Genomic DNA, 20177 nt, shown 5'->3' on the forward strand with positions numbered 1-20177 from the left:
GCTGAAAGTAGTGATGAATTTTCTCAGCTCTCCCCATTTCTGCAGCAACTCGTACAATGTGCTTACAGGTGTAATGAGCAACCAAGCAACTGCAAGGGTTTGAAACCTGTTACCCTATCATCTGTGGAGATCACTCCAGGCTTCTGACTGCAGTTAGCAAGCCTTATTTTGATTTAGTTGCTTTCCAGTAGGTTACTTACACAGTTCTTTCGTTGCTTTTTCCTTTTTTTTTTTTTTTTCTTCTCTCCCCCCCCCCTTGCTTTTTGACTCACTTGGTAAATTATACCCTGAAAAACTGATTGCAGACATTTGCTCACTTGAAAACCAATCTGTTTTAAGTGTGGACAGTTTCTGTCAGAGTCTGAGGTTTAGCTTCAAAACTTGTTTTTCTAGTACTATTGGTTGTACTTAACGACTTAACATGTTTTTTCTCTCAGTTTATCCAAGTTTTAAAAGGTTTAGTATTTCCTTGCTCTACCAAGGCCTCATTAATATGACTTGACATTTTATGGTGTCATTTTATGTATTGTGACTGAGAGATGTATTTCTGACCCACCGAGAAATGAGGTGCTGAACTGTGTTTCCCCAATATCCAAGTAGTGGTGGAGAGGCTGATGGGATCTGTGCATTATATATAAAACCAAGGTAGTTGACTGATAGGCTAGTATCTTTAAGAGCATTTAGGCTGTAGCAGTTTTTAGAGATTCAGATATGCATTTAAAATAGTTTGAAGTGGAGCTTCCAATTTGGATCCAAATCCTTCTATGCATAGGCACAAATAACTGTTATTTGGATGTTGGCTTTCTTCTCTGAGACATTTAAATAGATAGCTAATTGATGTCAGGTGCTCCTGTAGGCTGCAGAAAGCACAATACCTCACTGCCTTTTCTATTCGAGTTGTGAAGGAATAAAATGGATGACTGCATGAAACACGTTCCTAATGCTTATTAAATGAAGGATAACTGATCTGTCTCATCTATTTCTTTGCTGTTAATGCCCCTGTCTGAGTATATGCTAAACAAGCTTTTGTAATAAACTCAGCAGTAGAGCATAAAAACATGATATTACATGCAAAACTTTGTTTTGTTTAAAGGTGTTTTAAAAAATCTAGGTTTTATTTTTATGCAGTTAATGACAATGTGGCTGTATTTTGCTGATCTAGAGCTCTGTGTGTCTTTGTAGCTCTGTGAAATTATTCAGAGTAATTATACATATTTTAATGAGTTTCTTGGCTTACTCTGTATGTAGAATTCCTGCAGCCCCCAATCATGTCAATAGCAGTAAAAGTAACATCCACTTGGATCAAGGGAGAAGTTTTAAGAGCAATACACTGGTTTAATTAGAACAGAATTTCCTTGTAAATTAAGGCTAGCAACAGAGATCTGTTCAAACAGTTTATCTGACACATTTATTTTTCTTTACAAACAGTAAATATACTAAACAGTCCAGATTTATGCCATGCTTTGCACAGAAAGGAATGCAGGATTTCCTTCCTTTAAGCTCCTTTAAAGTGCACGGCACTGCTGCAGACAGCCGGGCTCCTCTTCTCCCTTCCTGCCCTGGGCCACCCAGATGAAGGGTCCCATTGGAATCCCAGTCCTGTGAGATTTGCTGCTTTCTGTTTCCCTCAGCTCTGAGAGAATATCCTCTGCTGTCACTGGTCTGTTTCGTTGTCTCTGGTTGGTTCTCTGGGTTGCCCCAAGCCTTGAAAAAGCACAGTGTTTCGTGTGAGAATTTACAAATCTCTTTAAAAACTTGAAAAATGTCAACTGTTTTCTAAAATCTAAAAAGTTATGTATCTAGCATTCAAATGGTCTCCCCTTTTATCTTGATGCCTTAGAGAATAATGCAAGTATGTTTTTTTTTTTTTCTTTTCTTTTATGCATATGTAAAATTTTATTTGCATGAAGACAGGATTTAGATTGCATACCTCATTTGGACTTGCTGCTTATTCCTCTCCACAAGTCATAATCCTCTGAAGTCATCTCCACTGCTAATTGTGATGTGGTTCCAGCTGCTTATTCCTCACTCTGTGAACACATAAACTGAAGTCATCTTTGCATGAAAAGCTCTCACTTATTTTCTTGGCTTTTTTTTTTTTTTTTTTTGAGAAAGAATAAAGAGGGGGGAAATGCAAAAAAGGGAAAAATATGCTTGCTCCTCACAGAGAGAGGTTACTAGCTCTGTCTGAAGGCCCTTATGTCTTGAATACAACAGAGATTGGAGTATTGTTTGGCAAGGGACAGGGAACCTCCGGTGTTTGAATGCTCCCTTTACATGGCTCAGGGCCCCAGCTTCTGTAAATGCCTATGGCTTCAGACGTAGCACATCAGAGTTGACTGAAATATATTTCTTAATATTACAGGTTGTATCCAATACCTTTAGCTGTTTGTTTGTTTAATTTCTATCTTCATATCTGCTAATCCACAATACAATCCATTAAGAAGTATTCCTTGCTATGACATGCCTGAGTTTCATTTTATTTTGTGCAATAAGAAGGTTTTCTCATGTATTTTTTCAGTTGCATTGAAACAACTGACCTTGGTATAGAGTAGCTAAAGAAAGCAGAAAATGCTATGAGACAAGTAACACCTTTCTGTAGGAAGTTCACCAGTAAATTGCTCAGAATAAAGTTACAAAGTATAAGGAAACAAAAATTCTCTCTTACTTTTCTGCTCCAACATAGCTTTATGCATTCCTTCAGACAGGAGCTTTGGCCTGGATATTATAGTTGGACATAATATGGTTAGTTTTGCTATTGCAAGACAGAGGAGAAGAGGGAGCATTGCTGTACAACTAAGCAGCAAAACTTTTAGTTCAGCTTAGACCCCACCTCCTTTTTTTCTCTCTTTTCCCTTTTGCATAAGAAAAATGCAAAATACAGTCTTCCTCTTCAAATCCAAGAAGTTGTCAGGCTCCCCCTTCCCTCTTTGAGGAGAGGGTCACAAGGAAGAATGGTATTATGGCTCTTTTCATTTTTCTCAACTAACTGCTTTACATGTGCAGAGCAATACAATGCAGAGTCAGGAGGCAGAATGGGATGCAATGTAAAAGGGACAATGCAGGACTTGGAGATATCAGCAAATTGGTGTAAGTTATAATATTTTGCTTTTACTTAGGGCCTCAGAGCTGGATTCACCTCTTGCCAGCGATGAGATTGGCAAAGGGACTAAGGGATCCAGCACAGTGGCGTGCGCCGGGGCTGTCGGCTGTTCCAGCCTCTAAAGACTTTGTAGGATTTTTAGGAGAAGGCTCAAGCCAGGAGACTCAGTTGTCTTTGCATTCATTTTGAGCTATAATCTTTGTTATTCCTACTGCAATTTAAGCAGGTAAATTTATTCAATGGGTTAAGAGCTCGCAGCAGACAAATGCAACATTAGAGCATAAAGGAGTTCTAGAGATCATATTCTCCATTTGGTCAGTCCCTATCATAAACCCTAACCCTTGGTCCTGAGCATCTGAGCAATCTTCTAGACGTTTAATTGTAGTTTAGTTAGTAAGGCCAGTAACTCCTGAAATGTCATAGTTACCAAAAAAGTAACTTACCTCACCTGAGAGCTGTCTAAAAGCAGAAAGTTGTCAACTCCTAAATATTGCTAGGAAGAGCCTGACACCACTTGCAAATGTTGATAAGCCACTGTATGTTATACATCTGGAACAAGACCCAGAAATACACTTGCATTTTTAAAGTCACAAAAAAATGGAGCTTTTACCAACAATAAGGTTCTCAAGACAGCTGGAAAGTAAACAAGTTATAAATACTAGAGGGAGGAGGGGAAAAAAAAAAAAGAGATTGCAGATAAAACTCCCACAAATCTTCACTTTCTCCTATTTGGCCTGTAGGAAAGTGCCAGGCCCTCCAGTACTACCCCTAGCCTCTCTCAACTCAGGCAAGATGCTTAGTTAAAATTCCAACATGCCTTGTTTCTTCTTGTTTATTTTTCTCCCTCATTTTGCAGCTAGGCTTTTGGCAGATGGAAATGATTCCAACAAAAAGCCAGGTGCATGCACTGGCGGCTTCCCTGCTAACGGGATTTAGTCAGATGTTCCTTCCACCTGTGAATTGGCCGCCCGGACTCCGCCAGCTCCCATGAATGTAATTATCATGCTCTATTTCAAAAAGCCGTAACAAGTTCAAGTTAGTCCTGTTGAAAAAGCCTGGTACCAGCACAGTTTCTTCCATTTTGAGAGCCTGGTTACAAAGGAAGCAATTTCTCCGACTACCGATTTTATTTTGACTTTGAGATCATATTCCAATTTGAATTTATGTAGGGTTACTGCAGATTTACACCAAAGTAATTACAATTAGCATATTTATACTCGCATCTCTGAGTTCCTGAACAGCAAAACCCCCGGGCTTTTCCTGCAAGGTGGCGATTCCTGTTCGGCCCGTGTGTGTAAGCGGGACTCCGTGCGGAGCTCCGCTCCCCCAAGGGAAGGCTGCACCACAGAGGTGCTGAGGCCTCCGTGAGCGTTTAAGATCCTTGGGCTCTGAGATGCCCCTTTCCTTTTAGCGGAGGAAACAGATTTTCTCAAAAGGACAAATCACAGCAAGATTTATTCCTTTCCTTGAGCTTTCTAGCCTGACATGAAGAGGCCCATTAAACAGCATGAAAAGTTCAAAATGAAATAAATCGCTATAAAAAAAAAAAAAAGAAAAATCAGAGAAATGCAAGAGAGATTCCATGTTAATGGAGTGAAGCACAAAATTTCACACACGCTAACGAGGTAAACAGCACCGTACTCCTTGTCGCCCTTGTGTGGAAGCAGCCGTCTTCACGCAGATGTTCGCCCAGACAGATGGTGGGATCTGCAGCCTGGGAGCGGAAAAAAAGGGCAGCGGCAGCGGCGGCGGCAGCGGTGCGAGCCAGGCCCTGCGGCTGCCGCGCCAGGCGCAGGAACGGGGCTGGGCCCTCAACATGGCCGCCATGGCCACCACGGCTGCCATGGCCGCCCACGCGCGTGGGGCGCTGGGGCCGCCCTGCACCTGTTCAGTCAGGTGAATTAGCAATTGAAATAGCCCGGGGATTATGCACCTAGTCTAGTCTGCGGCAGTCTCCTTTTGTGTAAGTTGTTTTTCTTTCAACTTCAGGTATATTTTTGTCTAATAGATTGCTGATTTGTTTCTATATTTTTTGTATCTGTATTAATATTCTGTATTTTTTGGTTTTGTGTCCATCTATATTAATGGGTTAAATTTTTAACCCGTTAATATTTTTAAATATTTTTGATTTTAGGCCAAACGAGTCTTAATCTTTTCCTTTTTAAATGAATTCATTCAGAGTCTCAGCCTTTAATGGAAAGTTATGACTTCCAAACCTTTAATAATTCCTATGAAGATATTTTAAAACCTCTCTGTGCATAAACATCTATCCCTGTTCTAGAAGTTAAGTTGGAATTCTATCAACACTGTGTTTTAGACTTGCTGAAAAGTCATTGGCAAACATTTTCAAATATGTAAGGTAAAGATGGGATTCCTGTGTGATCACAGCATCAACTTTATTTTTCTTTTCTTTTCTTTTGTGTGTGTGTGTGTGTTTTTTTTTTTTTTTTTTACAAGTGCATTTTATTTCTATTAGCCTATTTGCCACAAAGACTGTGTATTATTCTAATTTGTAACTTAAATATGGTCTAAAGTGGAGTTAAGTATTTTAAAAAGACAATTTCTATTAAAATAAGGAGTTTGAATATTATTTTACATTATTTTTATTTGTAATATTGTTTTATATTATCAAATATATTTTTTTAAAGTTCAGGGCATACATTTCAGAACCTCATTTTTATCACATATGTTGATTACACAGGAAGGTAAGCATACAGAAAAGCAAAGATTGTTTTTGATTGTTCATTTTTTCCTTTCATTTTTTTCCTCTTTGATATTTGAGTGTAGAGGGCTGTTCTGAGGTAACTGTGGAATTGTAGTACATATGAGGATGAAAAGATAGTAACTCCACATGTAATAGGTATAGTCAGTGGTAAAGAAAATATAAAAATGTATATGTTTCAAAAATGTATGAATCTGTGTTTTGCACTGTGTGCTTTATTCATGGAGCTGTTATTTGGTCATGAGTGAGTGAAACTGCTATAATTAAATTTTAGATTGATGAGTATTCAAAGATATATTTAAAAAGGAAAAAAGACATCATACCTGATATCTCTTCACAAATATGCAAAGAAATGTGTGCAACACTAATAGGAAATTCAGCACTTAGTGACCTGGAAGCAACCAGGATTGTTTGATTCTGGTGCTTGATTAGGAATAGCAGTCCAAGTGCTTTTCCCTCTTCTGACCTACAAATAATTCACTTAACTCTGTATGCCTCACTTTTCTCATGCTTTTAAATAAGGATAGTTAAACTGAGTTTTGTCTCAGAAATATGACAGTGCAACATTCAGAATTTGCTTCAAAGCTCATTGCTGTCCAAAGATAACTTTCACATATGTGCAGCAATATTGTGTCCATCTGGTCAGCTGGGGGTGTTTATAGCTAAATAAGATTTTTTTTTTCCATCAAGAAAAAATAAACATAAAAATCATTCTGTCAACAACCTGGCTCATAATGACTCATCTTTGCAGTGGGAAACAGGAGCAATAGCAGAACTGACAAACTAGGAATAGAGCTTTTGTGATATTTATTGGTCAAGACACATCTCTAATCTGACTAAGATATGTGCTAATATATTTGTTGTTCATATGTATTCATCCAGTAATTTACATGAATAAATGTCAGGCTGTGGGATATTTGTGAGCTGTTCACTGTTTGCTCTGCGACTGGTTAATTTGCCTGTCTGCCTGGATGACTGAAATACTTTAAACGGGTACTTTAAACGCAGTCAAAAAGAACAAGCAGCAAATAGCTCCCATCCCAGTATAAATCCACAGATGAAACAATCATTATATTAAAATGCATTAAACCTTTGGAAACTTCTGACACTTTTATGAGTACTTGGCAACCCCTCTTCATCTCTTCCTGTGCTGAAAAATACAGTGCAGTTGCACTGAGCTCAGTTTGTTTATTTTATTTGATAGAAGTAACCGTTATGTGAATCTCTATCAAATGGTCAAGTAATAGAAACCTGAAATCGTGAGAAAAGTAATGGGAAATTTCCCATTCACTGCAATGGGAAGCAGGGCTGATTTTGTGAGATACTTTGTCAAAAAGGGCAGCAAGCAACAAAGCATGCCAAATGCTTCTGCTGCTCCCCAGGCTACTTCTGAGGGGTATAAAGCAAAATAAAATCTCTAGTCTGTTTAGTTTACTATATCACATCTATATTGGCGATGTTTATGTGCTGAAGGTATTTTTCTCAGAAGAAAGTTTTAAGTGGAAAAAGTATCATTCAGAAAGTGGAGCAACTCCATACTTTTCACTAAAATGTCATAATCGCTTTTTTGCTTTGCGTATTGCATATACCTACTTCTCTTTTAAAAAAGTGCATTTACAAAAGAAATCCAAGCTTAAAATCATTACAATTTCTGGTAACTTTTTCTTTGTTGTGTAGTAAAACTATCTTACAATATTATCTATTATCTATCTATTATCTATTATCTATCTGTTATCTATTCTCTTAGCCCAACTAATATAGTGGGGTTTGTGTTGTGTTTTTTCAACAAAAAAAAAAAAAAAAAAAAAAAAGGAAAGAAAATAAGATTGGCAACATTTGATAATATCTGTTAGCTATTAAGCAAGAGGACGAGCTTCAGTAGATGGTAGAAACTGCTAGCAAAACATGTTTTTAACTCCTAAAACCTGTTTTAAAAATATTTTGAAGTCTACAAGCTGCCAGGATTCTCTTGTTGCTTTGCTTACTAAGGTGTATCTGACCAATTTGACCCCTAATTCTTGTGAAATCACAAGATAACTCTTGCTCAATCTATTTGCTGCATGCATGTGTGCCTCAGTCTCCTCCTGCTTCGGAGAGGTAGATGTTAGCGTGGGGCAGCAGGACTCTTTCCCAGATAACTGCTCTTGCCATCAGGAAAAGCCGTTCGCGAGTTTGCAGTGCGTTCTAGCAGTTGGTTTTATCGGCTTTGCAAGCGTAAGGAAGGAGTGAATGATTAGGACAAAGAATAGATTGGAAACAAAGGATCAGGAAGCCTACAAAATCCTCCAGATAAAACTTCCCTGGGTCCTTCACGTTTGCCTGTGTTGCTGTCCATACCCTCGGTTTCAAATATTCAGTCTTGAACAAATCCAGTTTCTTGCATTATATATATCTATGCGAAAGCCACCGGCCTGATCACTCATTTGGTCTCATTTAGGCAGTGAGTTACTCGGATGTAACAACCAAAGAATATCAGCAAAAGGATATACGTGTCTTGTCTGTATACAACTAGAACTTCAAGAACAGCAGCAAGAGATATTTTTGTCAGTAGATGATGATCCCTGGAAATAATAATGTTTATTTTTGACTTTCAGCTCTTTCCTACTTGGGAATTCTCAACAAACAGAGCGTGACTTCTTTCTTTTTATGATCTGCTCAAAAGGTAATTTATATAGATAATTCTTGTGCTGCAGTTCATGTGTATGAAGATCAGTCAAATTTTCTGGCATTTGATATTTAAGCAGTGGTTGCTGGGCTTGTACCAGAAGGTCACAACATATGTTTTTCTTTGCAGTCCGGCTGTGTATAATTACTGTTCCTAGGTTTCCAGACCAAATACAGCTACATACTACATTTCTCTTATATTCTTTTATAGGGTTTTTATGAAATTGTTTCAGCATCCATAGCAAAGAGAGCAATATGCTCATTGATAAAGTGTATGAAACTGGAAACGCAGGGTCTAGTCATTATTTTTATAGATACTCATGACAGCTAGCTAAGTCAGTTATCAGTATTTATTCAGCTCTGATAGGCATGAGTTTTTGCCTGTGTAATAAGTTGAATTATCTGAACACAAATCAGTTATGTTGGCTTTCCATAATGCAAAAATTAAGCTATTTCTACTATGACCAAAAAAATTGCCTTGATTTCCTTTGTTTTACTGATTCTAGTATAAAACCAAGAACCATCAGTCCTGTCCATATGCATGGCCTTACATTTTCTATACTGTTTGCTGCACCAAGTGACTACGTCGACCTTTCTCACTTCCCAGTTTCTGTCAATGACCAAGACCTGTCTATTTCCAGAGTGAACAGTGCATTATAAGTGAGAGAAGAGAGAGTTATTGATATTTGTGCATGGATCAGTTGATGGTGTGTGGAAATTAGCCATAACATTCAGGGAAAGTAAAATTGAATCTAGGTTCGGATGGTATTTGTTTGACATGAGGCATGAAAGACTGTCCTGAAAGAATAAAGGGCAGCAGAATGAAATGACCATAACTTCAGCTGATGATTGCTGCAATAACAAGATTCCCAGCTGTCCCAGAACATAATGTAAACATTTAGGATTTTTTTTTTTTATGCTCTGAGCATGTGTGTCCCACATTGACAAAACAAACAGCACTTTGGCAGCTGGAGCTTTGGGTGGTAACCTCTGAAAGAGCGGGCATCAGCTGGAGTTTGCCATTTAATGGGCAAGACACTCTGAATGATGAAAATTGGAGCAAGGTTGTCCAGATCTCGCTCTGATAACCAGCCACCCTTGAGCCATGGCCAGGGAGAACAAGCCACCTGTAGGTCAATGAAATGTTATAAATGTTGGTGAGCTACCATCACTGCTTTACCCTTGCTGCTCCAATTACACAAACTATGTTTTTGTAAATACTAGGTAGTTTGTTCTTGCTACTTACACTTGAGCAGTAAGTTAATAGTAGGTTATTTGTCATAAACCACAACTCAGCAGTGCAACATTTTGCAGCTGTCAAAAATATATTTCACTTAAAAAACCAAACAACAACAAAGCTAAACAAAAAAACTTGTGAATTCCATTCTGTTGATGTTTTTAGCGACACCAAAACTTTATAGAGAAACAGAGTTGTGGATCATTACTGGTAGTATATAACTCATAAGCTATGTTTTGCTTACTTCTGACTTGGTTTGCAGATTGTGATCTGTTAATTTTGTTACTTTGGTTTGTGGATACATCTAAGCTAATGGCCTATCGATTGAACTACACATGTAGCATTTAGAATGGGTTGTTTCATGGAATTTGGCATCCTGTATTGTAGTGCATCAGTGGGATTTACTTATGATGGGTGGTGTCCTGGAAAATGGTGTTCATCCTGAACCTTTGTAAGCTTATTTTTTTCCTGCTGAAAGTTTTAAGTATGGTATGCAAAATGGAATGAAGCAGTTTTATCTGCCTGCTTTTTTTTTTTTTTTTTTTTTGTAGGCACTTAACTTTCCAGATTTGTCTACTGAGGCTACAGCCATGGGTAATGACATGCATACTGCCCTCATGCTTAAGGTTAGTATTGTCCAGATACTAACTAACTGAGCCAAATATTGCTTCCAGTAATAGCAATATATAGCGAGGTACATTGTCTGGACCCATTCTATGCAAAATGTGCCACAGCTTTCAGTGGTGTTAGTCTAGACATGCTCCGGTAAAGTTTTGAACAGAATTTGGGTTTTATAGCTTAACTATTGCAATAGCACCAATGCAAATTTTGGCACTGGTAATTTTTGATACATTTTTTGCTGTCAGGTCAGTGGTTCATCAGTGGAATGCTGTAGTGATGCAGGCTCCAAAAGTAAGTCGCACCAGAAAAACTCTGCCTTTCAGTACGTAGGTCTAATTTGTATTCATTCTCATGAACTATGTTTCATGTGACTGTTACTCCACCCCTTCTTTGAAAAGAAGTGAATCTAATTCCATAGTAGTGGTTTATCATCTGAGCCATTCCAGCAGGCCAGCACTTGCGTATCCACAGAGTGGGCCATAGGACTCTGCTGATCCTAGGTGATCAGCTTTGTTTGTCACATGGATGAAAGCTTTGATTAGAGGTATGCTTCGTGTTTTTACAGGGTTGCTTTTCCTTTATCAGAATTAAACTTTTCTCTGTATTAGTTCTTCTCCAGTAAGATTTCAGCTCTCACTGTTACAAATACAACCATTTTTGTTTTCTAAATTTTCATAGATTTTCCCCTGGTTAAACCCGAACAGCAATAACACTTGTCTAGAGAGAGTGTAGTTACTTGGAACAGAGTTGATTTTCTTGGCTTTTCACCTCAATTTTACTGCTGCTTAGGAACCTGGCCTTATTTCTGGTTTGAATTACGTTTTAAAATGAAAGAGCAGGGAGCACTGTGCATGAAGTGTTAGCTGACAAGTGAGAGAACCAAACAGGAGAAGCAGGTTTGCATTTATGTGATGTACCTCAGTAGGAAAGCAGGTGACTATTTGGATTAAGATGACTGTGCTATGGGGCCTGCTTGCAGTAATGTCGATGATGATCATGACTGAGAATGAAAATAATGGGTCACACTTTTCCCGCATTCAGCTTTTAACCTCTGTCATATTGCATAGCTTGTAATTGTAATTGTAATTTGGATTCAGGGTCTAGGAAACACATAGACAGTTCCTAGGTGTTACCCACATGAAATAAATCAGTCTTGTCTCTCCTCACCCTGCGCTTCCCTCACAAAAAGCCTCGGTGCTTGCAGTGGGCAGGCAGCCCAGACTGCTCTCCTCTCGCATCAATCCTTCCTGCCCTGCACGTGCTAACTTTAACCCATAATAAGTGTCCATAATTGCATCTCTGTACATCTCAATTTCTTGAAAAAGTCAATGGGAACATCCAACTCCTCTTCTGCTTCCTTCCTCCTTAATCGGGGTGGTAATTTGCAGCAGTCAGTATGAGAAAATCATGATATTCTTTCTATCTTGTGCTAGCTGTTTTGTCCAGTATGTCTGAGGAATGGTGTGAATAAACAGGTCTATATATTTGACACGTTCTTATTTCCTGTGCTTGGGTAGAAGTGTGAATCAGCATGTGAAATATGTTTACCCCTGGAAAACGGACCTGTGCAGGATGTGTTTACAAGCCATATGGCCAAGTAATGTGCTTATTGTATTTCTCAGCACTAGCCTCAACACCAGTGATAACATTCATGTGCTAAATTCTTGTATTTTACTAAATTTAATATAATAAATAATATTTTCATGAAATATTTTAAATAGCATTACTAAAAATAAGCCTAAGGAGTGGGTGTAAATCTATTCCTTGCAGTGTTGTCAGTCTGAACATGCGTTTGTACTTGACAAGATAACTGAAAAAATCTAAACGTGAAAATTACAGTAATAAAGCAAGAAAAATATTAATGTTTAAGTTAAACAACTGAAGCTAAGTATTGCTTTGTGATTTTTTAATTTTATTTTATTTCCACCTCATGGAAATTGCTTATTAGTACATTAACCTACAGAAGAAGTAGCAAATTTTATATAAGTTTGTCATAAACTAAGGATTTATACCACTAGTATTAGTCATACACTTTGTGGTAAGACAAAAATAGCTCCTCTTGAAATCTACACTAAACCTATGCATTTCTTTACTACTCATTAACATAGATTATGGTCTAAACAGCTTAATTTTTCAGTATGTAAGAAATAAATAATTAAAAATACCTAAACAAGTCAAGATTGATAGTTTCTGATAATTGTATTTTGAAAGTGAGCTACTAAATACCTGATGCATAGAATAAGACTCTCCCAGGTGGAGTGGGCTATAGCTATCGACAGGCTATGATGCTTGTTGATAGGGCTGATTAACAGATATGCTGCACTATATCTTCAGGTAAAGTTTTCCATTTAAACTATTTGTGAGTTCTTCTTTAAGTAACTAGTATGTTAATTGAATTGGTATAGTTTAATTATGGCTCCCGGTGGGATAAGAGAAATAGTCTTAACGTCTATTAGAATACAAGGGATTGGATTTTCTGTACATGAATATATTCCCCATGAACCATTCTATTATATTTATAATCTGTTCCTTTCCCTTAGGAAGAATAAGGAGAAGATCTGTAATATTAAATAGGAAAAAAAAAGTTGGTTTTTGTGTTGTTTTTTTTTAACAGCAAGGATCAATGTTTTCAAAAAGGGCTGTTGCGAGATGTCTCGGAGACCTGATTATCAGATGATGCTTTAGTAACTATTGTCTGAGAAATGAACGCTTTAGTATCCCACCAAAATATGGGACATACTCTCAGCCTTGCTTATCTTTTGAAAATGTCAGTCTGAGTAATTGTCCCAGGAGAGCAGTGGGAAGGGTGCTGGTGTGAGAGACACGTACAGACGAAGCACCTGAGGGACTTCAGACACTGTGTAACACTGCTGCTTTTTTAACAGCCATCATCTGAAGTTCTAAAACTAGACTGAACATAGCACTAAAAATGTACTCCAAGCAGCAGACCTTTACCGGGAACAGAAGCAAGTCGTTAATAGTTTTTTCTTCTCTCTTCTGTAATTTGATATCATTACTACAGCAAAAGGAACAGGTTCTTACAACTTACAACCATCACGCTGCATCCTGATAGTACTGACTGGCACGTTTGTAGAAATTATCTTTACATTCCCACTTCCTACAGATACTATGTATTTCTGTTTTACTTTATTTTAAAGTATCTTTCTAGAGCAGGTGACTGCAGATATGACTGCTTGGAAACATGATTAAAATGGAACTGAAGGTCTCAAAAGACTAAGGATGAGAACGTTAGGAACGACCTTGAAATCAGGCTCACTTCTGTGGGGTTGACTTACTGGTTTTTGAATGCTTGACTTTAGCAAGTCTGAACTTCTACTTGCTACTAGTAGCTTGAAGATAAAGCTTGAAGAAAAAGATGAGTCACAGAAAAAAAAAATTAAAAGTTTTTTATTATTAAACCCAAACTGATTTCTTTTGTCATAGGAACAATGTACTACTATAAAAAGGCAACAGGCCCATTTTAATGACACACATCACTATTAAGACATAGTTCACTAACTTTTACAACATGAAAAATGTGCGTCTACGTTGAAATATACTGAACACTCTGGCTTTTATGCTAGTCCTTATTTATTATCCTTTAGAGAAGGATTGAATGTCCAGTACAGCAATTAAAGCTTCTCAGCAGTAATAAACAAGAGTAATACATTGTTCCAAACATTGTCCTAATTAGAGATACCACACTCCCCTTATATGTAAATAACTAAATGATAAAGTACCAGTAATTAAAGCAAGGCGGTAAACAGCCCTTTTCCTAGGCTTCGCAGCAGCACTGAAACCTGTCCTGGTGTACCACACTGGATACAGTTTGTGTTGCTCTTTTTCAGGTTTTCAACATAATGGGTAAATTCAAGTCACCTGCTGTTCTGGTCGCTCTTCCAGGCCTGGGAGACCACACAGTGAGACCCGCTCTTGTTCATGCAGTGCTTCACTCCTTCTTGCTGGGTGTTTCTTTGTAGACCAGCCCTGGTGACACTGCTCACAGGGAAGATTTAAGCAGCTCTCCAGTTGCAGAGAATGGCTTAGTCTTTCTCTATAAATTAATATTATTTCCTCATGGAAAACTACTTCTAACCAAAATGCATATGGCACACAATTTCAGGCTATTCTGTATTGTTGCATAAAGACAGTTCAGGTCTTTACTCTCAACCAGTTGTCTGCTAGAGACATCCAACATACAGAGAACAGGGAGGGTTTTATACTGCTTATAATTAATAATTACTCGAGTACTCTCGAATTATTTGTATATCTTGTCTGAGGAAGATAATGGTTAAGCAGACATAGTATTTAAAACTATGGCATTCATCTAATCAATCAGGAATGGGAAAATAAAATCTACTACAACAACTTCTGAGAGGAGGAAGGATGAAAAGAGCTTTAAGGTGGCTATACCTTATCTGCTTTCAGAAAGCTTTGCTATCAAAAGAAAAAATTACTTACAAAAAAGACTGGGGGCTGGAAAAATGCTATTTAGGGCAGTTTGGAAACTAGCACAGATGAATTTCATTATATGAAAGAATCAAACCCATTATTACGAGTATGCTGCTTTAGACTGTTTTATAACCACCTTAGTATAAGGCTGGTTTCAAACCCTGATCTGTCTGTTTTTCCTCTTCTTCTGCTCAAATGAGTGAGAATTTTGTTGCCCATGGAAATCTTCTTAGCATATTCAGATAAACATGAAGGCTCAAACACAGCCTAAACCTGTTTTTTGTGCCTTATCAGGGAGGCTTGATTTACCTTGCTGAAGGTAATAATAATAATGCAAAGGTACTGAAGTTTCAGGTTATGTCATACATAAAAATAAATACATTTCAGACAAGCATCTAAATACTTATTTTAGAATTTCTTTGAATGAAAGCTGCCTTCTACTCATTCAGTCATCAGTCGAATAACAGCATGGAAGCATAGGGTTAATCTGTTAAAGGTGGCCCTATGTGAAAACATCTTTTCCATTAGGCAGTGTTCTCATGTCCTAGAGAAAAAACTGCAAGGTGCCAGAAGTAAAGAAAAAGATTGTGATAGGTAAATATTAACCTCCAGTGGTAAGAAAAAGACCATTTGTAAGATCTATAACCAGGAGCGTGATGGAAAAATGCGGGGGCAAGGGGCAGGAAAAAAATGCTTATCCTTTTGGTTTGGGGAGTACTCATTTATAAAATAAATGTGCATCATTTGGTTAATAGTTAAGTGCTGTTAGGGATTTCTTTAGGTGTGCTAGTATCGTCTGCCTGCTGCCAGTTCTTAATACATCAGTGTTGGAAAGCATCTTTAAAAACTTGCTAACATTCCCAGAGGCTTATGCAACAGGTACATGATTTGTAAAGGTAGATATAATGAAGAATGGTAATACTCTCTTTCATAACAATTCATTTCAGAGCAGTCCTAAATAAAATACATCTTTGACCACATTTGCAAGATTAAGGTAAAGAGAAGAGAACTCCATAATGACAAACAAGTACCTTTTTCTGTAGCACTTGCTTTTTCTGGCCATTTGATGTTAAAAAAATTCAGTCCTTTAATGGTAGAGAAGATCATAAAATCATATTTCATACTATCATGAACAATAAATGTGTTGATATGAGTATTCCTTCAGTAGGCACGGAGAAAAATCCTTAAGGACAACATTTTTTTCTAGTTTTATTGCTAAAACTATTTCATCACGCCAAGACTCTACAGAGAACCATTTCTACCAAGAATAGTGATCAAATGCAAGGAGGCATGGATTCTTGGCAAGGATTTTGGGCACGATGATCTGCAAACCACAAATATTAATAATGCATCACGCACATGGTGAATTTACATTGTAAGTACAAGCTTGTTTGTTTTGAATGATGTGTATGCATGAACTCCTTCATATTTAAAGGGGAATTTGAAATACTGCAATAAATAATGGAGTCCAGACCTGCCAGCAGGAATTAGGCTTTGCAGTATCTGAATACGGCCATTTTTAGACAAGGAAGTAGTATCAGAGCATATGTAAGTTCTATTTATTTGCTTTCCCATATGGGAATTTCTTTTTTAACATGCTTGTGAGCTTGTTGTGACATTAGTTATACTAAATATGCCTGGGTACTTGGTTCCTACCTTCTGCAACAAAAGAAACTTTTCTAGATTATTGATTCTGCACCAAGTTAAACTTCAGGGGTTTGCCAGATAGTGTGCTGGAGCGTTATGTGTGCAGTTGTGACCTGTTCAAAGACTTGTGGGAGAGCCTGAGCCCTTCAAGACATTAGACTGGACTTTTTTTTTTTTTGGCTTATATTAGGGAAAAAAAAAAAAAAAACCCACCACGTTTGACATGGCCAACCACAGCATGATGCCCCAGGCTGGTCCCCATGCCTGCACTGGGCCTAGTGAAAACTCCGAGAGAGACAAGCGCTTCCTTTATCTCATCAAAACTCTATAGAGTTGCTCTTGTATAGGTTTCCCTTGCTTCAAAACCTTCTAAAAATAATTTTTCTATTCATGTAGAAGAGTCACTATCTTACCCATTACAGAACTGTCCACCATTAGTATCCCCTTTCCAGGAAGCCACAGGACTCCTCTGAACTTCATCATTTCTCACTGCATGCCATAAACTTGCAGAAAAGCCTTCTCACTACACATCTGCTTCTCACTGAAGCAAAGACAAAGAAATTTCACTATGAGGCTATAGCATACTGTGTAACGCTCCTGTCTGTTGCAGCTTGGAGCGGGTCAGGAATGCCAGACATCAACTTCATAGAAGCTGGAACTGACTTCGTTTTTCAGCTTTTCATGCAGTACATTTATATGATTCTTAACAATTAGTGATGTAATTACACAGGCTCCTAATTGGTAGACAATGATCTAACTCAGACCCTTACAGCCCCCCTTACTTGTTTAGCTCATCCTTTTAGTTCAACAGCTCTTTTATTCCCTCTGACCTTGGTCTACTTTCTTATCTCCTAGTTAGCACTCCCTTTGTTCTTTCACTGAAACCTGAAGGCTGGAATTGAGCAGGCCTGCTGGGCAGCCATGTACGCGGCTCTCTAGCCATCCCTCTACACCTGTCTTTGCTTCTCTCTCATAAATGCAAGTTTAAATAAACTTCAAGAAGCTAACTAGAAATTTCTACCTACCGTTCTGATAACAAACACTTTGCAAATAAAGACCCCCCTTCTTGCACTCTTAATCTACTTAACAACAGCTGGGAAATACATCCTGGCATTATGGCCAGGTCCTGGGTTAAAGTATTGTGGTAATTATGAACAAAGGAGAGAAAAATCCAAACTAGAGGTTGCTGCAGGAACTTTTTTTAAAAAAATACCATTTTACTCCACAGAATTCCCTAGTGACGTATCCATGGCCATTGCCAAGGTTTTGTGGATCTCCGTACCATAATTTCACTTGCCGGATCACTCATCCACTAAACCTTTACTACAAACTTGATCGTTTAATTATTACCCTGTGTAGAAATGAAACAGAAATAAACTTTGTTATGGTGAGAGGAAATATAGCAATGAGGATAATTAATAATAACCACAGTAAATATTTTAAATGAATTAAGTAAGTTTTTAAAGCTTATGTATCTCATTTTGTTCAATGTTCAATGCATCTATGTGGGGAAAGACAGGTGGAATTTTCCATGGAATCCCCTGAGCAAGACTGACTGCCCCAAATCAGATTCATTAGCTTTATTGTTTCCTTCAGGCACAGGAATTCACCCCTCTAGGGACAGGAGCAATTTTGCAGGTGAAAACATGACCTGGTCATTTATTAAGGGCTGCTAAACATAACAGGAATCTTTCCACTGATTTCAGGGATCAGCTTCTTTTATCACTGGCTAGCTGTTTCTAGAAGTGGAAATAACCATGTTAGAATGTCTATTTAATTAATTCATCTGAGGTAATGTGCACTTAGAGGTCGTACTTACCAGCGGTGAATCCAGATGGATCTCTTGAACTGATCATACAGATTCTTTTTTGGTTGACATGAGAATCCCAGTTTTTCTGAGATCATCCACAGATATCTAAATGACTTGGAAAGAACATCTGGAATCACAGATCTTTTGGGAATGGGTGTCATACATAATTTTTCTGATCCAACAATGACATAGCTGAGCACTGCAAAGAAGGAATAACAGATTAATTTTTATGCCCTAGTGAAAACCAGACCATTTCAGTCTATGGTTTGGCCAGAAGATACAGTCCATCCTCATCTTCAGTGAAGTTGCACCCAATCCTATTATCTTAAGTTATCTCAGAGATGCAGGTATAGAGTCAAGTGGGTGGTTGGCAATTCCAGATCGGTAGCAAATGCAAAATAATCTAAAGATCCGTGACAAGTTGGCTGTCAAGCTGCTTTTTTTCCATCATTGATATTTCTGTCCCTAAAAAATTAGGTGCATAAATAGCTGGCAATACATAAATCCAAGGCATACATAGGGAAGACTAAAATCATCTTATATTGTCATTGACAAGCTGAAAACATAACAGAACCAATGGAAAACCAGTATTAGAGGAATTATTCCTAAGAGTCTTTTAGTCCATTCTTTAAGCAGCTCATTTTATAGTATCGCTGAAGAGAAATTGGTCAGAGAAATAGATAGCAATATTTTTTTTTCAATTTTGCATTTGGTTTTTCACCAGGCCTTGTGTTGTAATGCTTATGCAAAATAGTAACTAAAAAATACCATATAAAAAGTTTTTATTCTATTAACCTGTTTTTATTCTATTAACCTATTCTGTAACCTGAATTCTGTTTTGTTCTTCAGCTAGTAGGAGGCAGTTACCTAAAGAGAATACACTTTATACTTGAGAACAGCTGCATTGCTGCTGTGAAAAGGAACGTTAATCCACTCCTTGGCAACAGCCACAGCAAGAATGAGAAATAATGCAGTAAATGTATGTAACCCATTCCTGCAACAAACTAAAGAATGTTTCCTGTCAAGTGCTCCGTAGATGCTGCAATAACAAGATGTTTCAGCCATGATGTCTTTTATGAATTATTGGAGGAGAAAGAAACAAAATAAAGAGACCTCAATACTTAACTCTCGAATATACTGGTTAGTCCATCACTGTAGATGTACTTGCTCCAAATAATTTGAGTAGTTTGAGGACAACAAAACATTGTTTAGATATACAGCTTTGAGATATCTCTGATTACACACTCTGTAGCCCATCAAAATACTGTTTTGTTGCTCAAAATGAAAAACACACTTAGTGCCAGGCCTAGCCCTCATTGTTTTTCTTTTCAATCTGGCAATAAAATGCCAGGACAGAGAAAGGGGAGAGAATAAATTATCGATTCAATTTCCAGCTCTGCGCTGTCTCACTGCGTTTCCAGGCTGTGTCCCTGTGTCATGGCCAGCAGGAGAGTGTAACCAGCCTGACACAGGACGCCCTCACACTGCCCCCAAACCAGATCACTGTCCTTACCAGGAAAATGCACGTGAGTACAGGCCGAGGCAGAGAGACCAGCTTGGGCTATCCCGTCTGCCTCGTGGGGGAGAGCAGCTCTTTGAAGTTACCCTGTCACTTCCTGGAGTAGCGCAGGGTCTCGGAGAACCAGCCAGGCAAACGGCCGCCAGCAGAGGCTGGAAGGTGGGAGAGCCTCTGTCTGCTGCCCCGGGCACAGCTCTCCAGCTGCAACACGAATACAGACAGAGTGAAAGATCAGGGGCAGCGTTTCAGAGCAGAGGGGATCCCACCTTAAAAATGAGGGAGAGACATATTAGCAAATTTAGACTATCACTATGTCATTTTTACTTTTCAGGTCATTGAATTAATATGCAAATATCATATGGTTTAAATCATACAGCATTAAAAGTAAATTCAGAATAATTT

The sequence above is a fragment of the Tinamus guttatus genome, unplaced genomic scaffold (assembly GCF_059628265.1).
Source record: "Tinamus guttatus ecotype Peru unplaced genomic scaffold, ASM5962826v1 Tinamus_guttatus_pri_ptg000240l, whole genome shotgun sequence".
In the NCBI taxonomy this organism is placed as follows: Eukaryota; Metazoa; Chordata; class Aves; order Tinamiformes; family Tinamidae; genus Tinamus; species Tinamus guttatus.